This window comes from Triturus cristatus, chromosome 8 (assembly GCF_964204655.1).
Source record: "Triturus cristatus chromosome 8, aTriCri1.1, whole genome shotgun sequence".
Classification (NCBI taxonomy): domain Eukaryota; kingdom Metazoa; phylum Chordata; class Amphibia; order Caudata; family Salamandridae; genus Triturus; species Triturus cristatus.
Window position 1 is genome coordinate 475,347,032 of NC_140591.1, and position 10,551 is coordinate 475,357,582.

The window sequence follows — 10,551 nt, forward strand, 5'->3', positions numbered from 1 at the left end:
AGGGGGCTTAAGCAGAAGTGGCCTCACTTGTTTTTAAGTCACCTGTGTAAACGAATCCGTGCATTTTTTCATACCTCCCCCACCCACCCTTTTTTAAATAAAATTTCGCCGAAGCAGTGTTTTGAGGAGAGGCAATATGCAAATGTGGGCACTTTTTTTTTTTGCGTGCCTGGGCCAATTTTGAGTCCTAATCCAATGCTGCTCTGCCATTACTAATTCTGTACTATTTTTCAGATGTGGGAGCTTGAGAGTTCCACTAGGTCGCGGCATGTGGTTGGATACAGAGCGGTGGCGTAAAGGTAAGGTGTGATAGTTTTGTACACAGTGTGGGCCCTCAGTGTCCCTCCTCATCTCTTCCTTTCTCTCCCTCACACTCTTTCTATCTCCCTCTTCCTCTCACACTGTTTGTCTCTCTCTTCCTCTCTCTCTGTTTCTCTGTTCCTCTTTCTCACACTCTTTCTCTCTCTTCCTCTCTCTCACTGTTTCTCTCTCTCTCGTCTTTCTCACTGTTTCTCTCTGTCTTCTTCTCACTTTCTTTCTTTTTCTCTCTTTCTTTCTCTCACTCTCACTGTTTCTCTCTTTCTCTCTGTCTTCTGCTCAAACTTTCTTTCTTTCTCTCTCTCTTCCTCTCTGCTTTGATGGACGCATGATGCACAATCTTCTTTTGCTTTTTATCTAACAGGCTGTGAATCACAAATCGACGTTCACCTCCCCCCCCAACACCACCAAAGCTGAACGCGCGAAAAATCTGCGATGATGCGTGGCCATCCTCAACACATGACCAAGTTGTTTCGGCACGTGGTGGACCCTCTTACACACACGCCAGTGGGGGAAGGTGAGAAGAGAGACTTCTTTCTGCAGCAGCGGGCAGTCACCTCTGGGCGGTGGGAGTGGCTTCTCTCATTCTTTCTTTCTCTCTTCCTCTCTCTCTCTCTCTCTCACTCTTTATCTCTCTCTCTTCCTCTCTCTCACACTGTTTCTCTCTTTCTATCCTCCTTGTATCTTACTCTATCTCTCTTTTTCTCTCACTCTTTCTCCTCCTCTCTCTCACTCTTTCTCTCTTTGTCTGTCTTCCTCTCTCTCACTCTTTCTCTCTTCCTCTCTCACTTTCTCTCTCTCTCTTCCTCACTCTCACTCTTTCTCTCTCTCTCTTCCTCTCTCTCACACTGTTTCTCTCTTCCTTGAAACAGAGAATTATGCGTGTGCAGTTGTATGTACTCTGCAATAACTGAATCTATACTATCTTTCAGATCACTAAACTTGAGGGTGCACTATGTCCCGGCACGTGGTTGGAGACACACCGGTGACACAAAGGTGAGCTGCGAAGATTTTCTCCAGTGTCAACACTCCCTCTCCATCTCTTCCTTTCTCTCTCTCACACTTTCTCTGTCTCTTCCTCTCTCTCTCATTCTTTCTTTTTCTCTTCCTCTCTCTTCCTCTCTCACACTGTTTCTCTCTTTATCTCTCTCTCTTCCTCTCTCTCACACAGTTTCTCTCGTTGTCTTCCTCTCTGTCTCACGCTTTCTCTCTTTGTCTGGTTTCCTCTCTCTCACTCTAACTCTCTTCCTCTCTAACTCTTTCTCTCTCTCTTCCTCTACCTTACTCTTTCTCGCTCTCTTCCTCTCTCTCACACTGATTCTCTTAATCTCTTCCTAGTATCTCACTCTTTCTCTTTCTCTCTCCTCCTCTGTCTTCCTCTCTCACTTGTAGCTCACTTTCTCTCTTCCTCTCTCTCACTCTTTCTCTCTTCCTCTCTCTCACTCTTTCTCTCCCTGTCTTCCTCTCTCTCACACTGTTTCTCTCTTCCTTGTATCATACTCTTTCTCTCTCTTATTCTATCTCTCTTTCTCTGTCTTCCTCTCTCTCACGCTTTCTCTGTCTTCCTCTCTCTCTCACTCTTTCCCTCTTCCTCTCTCTCTCTCTCACTCTCACTCTCTCTCTCTCTCTCTTTCTCCTTTGCTGGACGCATGACGCACCATCTTATCTTTCTTTTTGCCTTGCAGCCTGTGAATCACAAATGGACCAGCGATGATACGCCACGGCTTTACAAAGTTTTATTTGTTGTTTTGTTTTAATAAAATGTTTTATATGTAAATCTATACATGACTAAGATTCTTATTTCTCCAACCTCACAAGCATCTTTTTATTAATAGTTCGTAGAGGGACACTTCCGGGCCCAAGAAGTTTGTTGGGGGTATGCTGGTGATGTGGGAAGATGGTGCGTTACATGCTAATTTGGGGAGATGCAGCGTGAAAGGGGTATCTGTAATGGCAGGGTTTTTGGCTTTATTTAGCAGTGATAATAGATCATTATTCTTGCTCGCATCTAGTATAGGCATTCTTAGCCTGTGTTGGCCCTTTTAAGCCCTTTTTCCAGACCTAGAAGAGGATAGCTGCTTAATATGCCTTTATTCTTGACTTTAACCTGTCTATTGCCTATTGGCTTTGACATATTAGACATATTGGTATGGTTCATGTAGGTATTCTGACAGAGCTAAGGAGCATTTCACCCCTTTCAGGCCTACAGGCCTAGAGCTAGAGGGACTCCATCTTGATGAAGCTGAGAGGCTTTTCAGGGCAAAGGCAAAGTTTATAGTTAAGGCTGTTTTTCACTTGGAAAGAACCGGTCTGGGCCGGCCCTTATCGGTAGGCTGTATTATTCTCTGTGTAGAAGACACAACAAAAGGCTGGCCACCTGGGAAAGTGTCCTTGATGCGAGGTGATGCAGAGACCCGGTGGGCGGCGGGCTGATGGCTGGAACTTTCCATGGGGAAACAGCATTCTATATTTGTGAAGTGCAGAGGCGGAGTCAGTGAGTCAGTCAGAGGGCAGTCGAGGAGAGAGTCCAGCAGCAGAGAGAGGAGAGCAGTGGAGTGGAGTTGGCAGAGAGAGAGAGAGAGAGAGTTCAATCTGGAGAAGAGCTGAGTTGAATATTGAGCTGGAACTGAAGGAAGCAGTTGCTTATCAGGAGGAGGTGTGAATAGCTGGAGTCTGAAGTAATGCCTTTTAGAAGGGACGGAGGAGAGATCGTGGACTAACCTATGGGAGCAGATGGAGTTAATTGGACATTGGCGCAGAGACAAAGCGAATAAGATAGTAGAATGAACGGTGATCAGAGCGGCAGGAACCATTAAGAGTGAAGACGCAAGGTGGAGAGACAGTTCGTGTGGGGGAGAGGAGTCCAGAGACAGAGCGATCAGCGCAGAGGTGTACCCAAGAGTGCAGGAGAGAGAGAGAGCATGAGATGAGCCAAGGCACAGACGAGAGAGGAACCCAGATGACAGCTAGAGCAACACTTCATACTAACCAGGTGATGTCGTATTCATCACATTAGCTACACTTAATCTTTTCCCTTTCAGCGGAGTGTTCCTGTTATGTGTAATCCTTCTCTTTTAAGTAGTGTGTTCTACCTATAGCCTTTGTTAGATTTGTATTAATGTTTATATTACTGTAATAAATGACCCCCAGTTTATAACAAACTGGTGTGTAGCCCCTATTCTTGTTAACTGAAGGTAAATGAAGCTCCTAGGTGAGCACTAGGCGCGTGAATGGATGAGTAATCCCAATCAGGTAAGTGGTGATCACATAAATAGGGAGTGAGTGGACCTTTGATGCCAAGAGCAGGTAATACACAATAATCTGGACCCACATTCAAAGTTATTATTGTAGTTTCATCCCGAGTAGACAGCTGAGATAATATCCCAATATATATATATATATATGTATAGATGTTCATAGGAATGTGGTCGTCGTTGATATGCGGCGTTAATGAGAGCACTGGGGGGTCGAACCAGTGTGGATACCCACAAGATTGTGGCTTGAGTAAATGAGAGCACTAGGTAGTGGAACTAGTGTGTAAGTTTCGCAGGATCGCGAACGGTTTGGAAAAGGGAGCACTGGGTTCTGCAGGCCCATGTGTGTAGATACGCCGGATTGCGTGTCAGATCTGCTCTAGGGTAGAACGGTCTGGGTCAGGGCGACCGCGAGGCCAACTGATGTGAATAAGATATTGTAGAAAGTCCATATATGTATATTGTCATTCCCCATTCTTAGGTGCGACCTGTATATTTATCTTTATATCTACCCATTGTAAATATGATCTAAAAAGGGAAGGTGAGTACGTTTTGGCTGGGTCACAGGGGCCCCTGGGGGCTGATCCCATCTAAACAGAAAATCCAGCCATTACATTTGGCGTAGTCGGACAGTTTACGAATCCTGTGTGCCATGTGTTGTGAGTGAGTGCCATGAACGCCATTACATTTGGCGTAGTCGGACAGTTTACGAACTCTGTGTGCCTGGCCATGTGCTTAGAGAGTTTTCCATGTGTTCTGAGGGAGTGCCCTGAACGCTAGTTCCATCTGGCGTACTGTTGCAGTTTATGTAGCCTGTTAGACCTATTGGCTTGAACAGTTGTAGCGTGAGGAGATTGTATTACATCATGGCATTTGGTTTATTCAGGGTGGAAGGAATGGTTTTCATCTTGGTGTTTAAACTGTCAGAGTTGAAGGATGACATTACATGAGGAAGCCAGTTACATCTATGTGATGGTCCAATTGTATAATTGTGTGTAAAAAATGCTTTTAAATTGCCCATTCAATTGCTTGCTGCATCTGCTTATGCTGTGCAATGTGAAATGTGTTCATTGTTCTATGATCTGTGGAGTTCTGTGAATATAGCTCCTTGTAAATATGACTTGTGAATAGCGCCATATTAATGTGACTTGTGAGGTGCAGGTTCTCATGTTGATTTATTGTGTTCCTTGTGCATTGCGCCTTGGATACATTGTTTGTGAAAAGATTGTCTTGTAAATATGACTTGTGAATAGCGCCATATTATTGTGATTTGTGAGGTGCATGTTCTTATGTTGATCTGTTGTGTTCCTTGTGCATTGCGCCTTGGAAATGTTGTTTGTGAAAGGCTTGTCTTGTAAATATGGCTTGTGAATAGCGCCATGTGGTCATGGCTTGGACAGGGCATGTTATCATTACGTTTGGCAGGAGAGAGCTGGATCTTTCTCGGGTGCTTGGGGATAACGTTTTGAGAATATGTGTGTGTCATTTGTAAACGTGAAGAAATGTGCTCATGACTTTCCCATGTATCCATGGACATTGGGGAATGATTGTGCTTGAGCTGCCAAAGGGTTAATATCTTGAGTTGAGATGGCAGCCTTTATTTTTTACATGCTGTCAACATGCATGGTTATCTGACCTGACTATAAAAGTCAGTGAATTATTTTAAGGATTTTTGATGGTTTGATTTTGACTTTTTTTTTTTTGTGGTTCCTTGGTCAGCCTACGTGCTTTGTCAGTTTCTTGACGGAAAGGTAACATCTTGTGTTTTGAGAAGGGTTCTGTTCATTTCACATTCCTTTTGAAATGCGTCTACGAATTTGTGTGGGTTTGCCTTGGAACTGATGTGGTTATAAATCAACCAGTCGGATTACGGAGGGAGCTGTGTTCTTTTAAAATGAGTGAAATGTTGAAAAAAAATGGCCCTGTTAGAAGTGCACGCTACGGAGCTGTTTTCATTAATTATTTCTTTGTGGGTTTTCCATCTAGAAAGGTATGTGCTGGTTGCAATGATCACAGGTTGAGAATAATCAATCTTGCCCGACAGTGCATGGTAACATGTGCTTTTAATTAGTGAAAGGCAACCGTGTGCCTTTGAAAAACTATAAAATGTAACATTATTATTTTTCCCAAATGTAAATTAAAATGTATTCTTTTATAAATGTGTCAGCAAAACATTAGATTAAATACAATGTTGAAATGTATCTGCATTTTATGTTGTTTTACAAATTATTTCTCTTTCAGCAGCTGACAATGGACCATGTTAATTCGTTTTTTTTTTCCCAAATGCAGAATGTATAATCTTGTGTGCATAAGTTAGTTGCCCCTTTCTAAATAAGTGCCCATATTTTAAATGTCTTGCCTTTAGCTGAATTAGTTAGACACAAGTCTTTTTAGAAACTGGAGCTTTTAAGTAGCAGTACATTGTAACAGAATTGTTTTTTTTTAACATGCTAGCTTTCGTTCGTTAGCACATTCAGGCCTGGGAACAAAACTTACAAGGAATTTGTTTTTTGACCTTGGCAGACCAGCTGGTCTGCGCAGACGAATTCTTTTTTTTTTTTTCATTCTGCAAGCTCCGATCACGTCCCTGTTTCGTTATGATTGGCTATTATCCAATTTTCTTCCGCGGACGGCTTGTTTATATAAGGGCGGGAGACCTGGCTCTTCTTTTCGACAATGAAAGGCACCCGGGGTGCTTTTTAAATGGAAAATTTTATTTTACAAGAATAATGATACTTCTTCTCTTGTTTCTAGGATTGCTGCAGTTGGGGTGCGTGCGTGCGTCTGCCCACTCCCTTTATTTGTTTTAGCTTTTTATTTTCATGTTATTATTTTAGTTTATTGTTTTGGATGATGGAACCAGACCAGACCAGACCAGACCAGACCGGGTGATGGATGGCCGCATTGGAGGAAGTACCGAGGATGCAGGGTGGTGGCCTACACTGAAGAATTTGAACATTTACTTATCGCTTGGACAATCAGGCCCCACTTTTCAAGCACAAACAAAAAAACGTGTCACCTATTACTAAGTTATTTAATTCCCTGGCCTGCAATTTTGACATCACTACAAGCAGGCCCCACTTTTAAAAAACAATTTTGTCACCTATTATAGTTTTTCCAAATGAAGGACTTTTTTTGTTGAATGGTGGTGCACACATGTGTTCCACAGTATGTAAAATGGCTGTTTTAGGATTGGTGTTACACCAGCTATCTTGTAGAAATTGGGTTGTTTTTTACTGTTCTTACATTTTCACCTTGATTACTGGGAGGTTACCTTAAAATTTGGATTGTTCTGGGTAGAGTGTTTTTTAGTATGATTGTGTATTAATGTTTGCCCAGACCTTGCAATTGTATTTCTCGGATTTCACTTTAAATTGACAAATGTCAGCAGGTAGGCCTCATTTAGGCCTATTGTTATTTTCATCTCACATATTAGCACCTACACCAATAGTTTCATGAGTCATCATTAGCTTAAGTTGCCTATAGTACGTAAGGCTCATTTAGGCCCTTTCTTGTTCTCTCATTAGGAGTTGAAACACATTTAGTTCTTAAGTTGACAATGGTAGGTAGGTCTCATTTAGCCTTAAGTTGTCCGAAGTAGGCCCATTTAGGCCCCTTGCTGTTTTCATTCAACACATAAGTCCCTACATCACTAGATTTCACCAGTTATCATTAGAAGTTGAGGAACATTTAGTTTGAGGATGCTTTGGTTAGTTTCTTTCGTTATCAGATCCAATCTCAGATATTTTCAGCATTCGAGTCAAGGGTGCTTTGATTTGTTTTTAGGTTTCTATTCCCTACAATTGAGTTTCAGGTGGGATTTTCTTGAGTTGTCATTGTTTTTAGGGAGTTTTTTAGGTTTTGATTTGTTGATAGATTTTGTTGATGTTTGTTTATTTAGATGTTATTGTTTGTCAGATGTTCGCAAGATAAGGATCTAAGGGTGGATGGCAGAGATATTTAGCAGTGATATAGATCTTAGTCTTGCTCACATCTAGGATAGGTATTTTTAGCCTATGTTGAATAGATTATGTTGATGTTTGTTTAGATGGTTGTTGTTGTTTATAAGATGCTCGCAAGATAAGGATCTAGGGTGCAATGTAATGGCAGGGTTTTTGGCTTTATTTAGCAGTGATAATAGATCATTATTCTTGCTCGCATCTAGTATAGGCATTCTTAGCCTGTGTTGGCCCTTTTAAGCCCTTTTTCCAGACCTAGAAGAGGATAGCTGCTTAATATGCCTTTATTCTTGACTTTAACCTGTCTATTGCCTATTGGCTTTGACATATTAGACATATTGGTATGGTTCATGTAGGTATTCTGACAGAGCTAAGGAGCATTTCACCCCTTTCAGGCCTACAGGCCTAGAGCTAGAGGGACTCCATCTTGATGAAGCTGAGAGGCTTTTCAGGGCAAAGGCAAAGTTTATAGTTAAGGCTGTTTTTCACTTGGAAAGAACCGGTCTGGGCCGGCCCTTATCGGTAGGCTGTATTATTCTCTGTGTAGAAGACACAACAAAAGGCTGGCCACCTGGGAAAGTGTCCTTGATGCGAGGTGATGCAGAGACCCGGTGGGCGGCGGGCTGATGGCTGGAACTTTCCATGGGGAAACAGCATTCTATATTTGTGAAGTGCAGAGGCGGAGTCAGTGAGTCAGTCAGAGGGCAGTCGAGGAGAGAGTCCAGCAGCAGAGAGAGGAGAGCAGTGGAGTGGAGTTGGCAGAGAGAGAGAGAGAGAGAGTTCAATCTGGAGAAGAGCTGAGTTGAATATTGAGCTGGAACTGAAGGAAGCAGTTGCTTATCAGGAGGAGGTGTGAATAGCTGGAGTCTGAAGTAATGCCTTTTAGAAGGGACGGAGGAGAGATCGTGGACTAACCTATGGGAGCAGATGGAGTTAATTGGACATTGGCGCAGAGACAAAGCGAATAAGATAGTAGAATGAACGGTGATCAGAGCGGCAGGAACCATTAAGAGTGAAGACGCAAGGTGGAGAGACAGTTCGTGTGGGGGAGAGGAGTCCAGAGACAGAGCGATCAGCGCAGAGGTGTACCCAAGAGTGCAGGAGAGAGAGAGAGCATGAGATGAGCCAAGGCACAGACGAGAGAGGAACCCAGATGACAGCTAGAGCAACACTTCATACTAACCAGGTGATGTCGTATTCATCACATTAGCTACACTTAATCTTTTCCCTTTCAGCGGAGTGTTCCTGTTATGTGTAATCCTTCTCTTTTAAGTAGTGTGTTCTACCTATAGCCTTTGTTAGATTTGTATTAATGTTTATATTACTGTAATAAATGACCCCCAGTTTATAACAAACTGGTGTGTAGCCCCTATTCTTGTTAACTGAAGGTAAATGAAGCTCCTAGGTGAGCACTAGGCGCGTGAATGGATGAGTAATCCCAATCAGGTAAGTGGTGATCACATAAATAGGGAGTGAGTGGACCTTTGATGCCAAGAGCAGGTAATACACAATAATCTGGACCCACATTCAAAGTTATTATTGTAGTTTCATCCCGAGTAGACAGCTGAGATAATATCCCAATATATATATATATATATGTATAGATGTTCATAGGAATGTGGTCGTCGTTGATATGCGGCGTTAATGAGAGCACTGGGGGGTCGAACCAGTGTGGATACCCACAAGATTGTGGCTTGAGTAAATGAGAGCACTAGGTAGTGGAACTAGTGTGTAAGTTTCGCAGGATCGCGAACGGTTTGGAAAAGGGAGCACTGGGTTCTGCAGGCCCATGTGTGTAGATACGCCGGATTGCGTGTCAGATCTGCTCTAGGGTAGAACGGTCTGGGTCAGGGCGACCGCGAGGCCAACTGATGTGAATAAGATATTGTAGAAAGTCCATATATGTATATTGTCATTCCCCATTCTTAGGTGCGACCTGTATATTTATCTTTATATCTACCCATTGTAAATATGATCTAAAAAGGGAAGGTGAGTACGTTTTGGCTGGGTCACAGGGGCCCCTGGGGGCTGATCCCATCTAAACAGAAAATCCAGCCATTACAGTATCTCTCACAGAAAGAGCTCCGATATGTTTTCAGAAATGCTTCGAACAGATGCCAGCTGATAGACTGAATCACAAAATGGCTTTTCAATGCTCATATAGTGTGACATATGAACAGTTCGTACCCAGGCTCGCAGAGAGACAACTGCGGCCCGTCCGCTTGAGTCACAGAGGCAGAATTACGAGCCATCCGCTCCCAAAGGTAAAGCAGTGTAGTAGCTCGCAGAGGTAGAGGCACAGCAGCGTACTAGCTCGCAAAGGTAGACAGCTGCGAGCCGACGGACTGGCTTCTAAAGGCATGGCTGCGAAGTGCTGATGTTGGGCACAGGGAGCGTGAAAGAGTTATCTTCCTACTGGTGTCCTGGAGTGGAAGTTGTGCTGCCGTTCGCTCACCTGTTTCTCCTTTATTCTTAATAAATCTTAAACCTTCACTGCGTCCAAATCATCATTACACAGAGCTCCGCTATATTAAATTGCCCCCGGAACCTTTCTTTTATATTTTCACTCGATGCAAGGCACAAGATGGCTGCTAACACTTCCTGCTTTAAAGTGTTACTAGCCAATCAGAGGCAAGCTCATGCTCGGGAGTTAGGCACCGACCAGATATATATTTTTTTCCTTTAATATCTCAAAAACTACTGAATTGCACCATTGCTACAAAACCATGCTTTCTGGACCAAGACCTTTCTCCCTACCAAATTTGGCGTAATTCCGTTCAGCAGTTTGACCTGTAGCCTTGTCTAAAGTTTCCTATAGAAAATGCATTGAGAAAACACGTTTTGACACCCCCCTTTTTTCTCAGCCCCCCCTTGACCAATCACCCCTAAACTTTCAAGCTGGGAGCTGATCAAAAAAGAGAAACGTTTTTGAAAATTTTGTAAAGAATCATCAAACGGCGTCAAAGTTATAAGCAGATTGAGGGCTCCAAGAGGGGGGCCGCGCAACCCCCTTCCCAACA

The 10,551-nt window shown here is 43.1% G+C and overlaps 1 long non-coding RNA gene across 1 annotated transcript; it reads left to right on the plus strand.

The window, feature by feature from the left end:
• The first annotated feature begins 2,270 nt into the window (after positions 1–2,270).
• LOC146802381 (uncharacterized) lies at positions 2,271–8,886 on the plus strand. Its single transcript, XR_014967751.1, has 2 exons — positions 2,271–3,310; positions 6,327–8,886. It is a non-coding gene; the product is annotated as an uncharacterized LOC146802381 (long non-coding RNA).
• Positions 8,887–10,551: the final 1,665 nt, after the last annotated feature.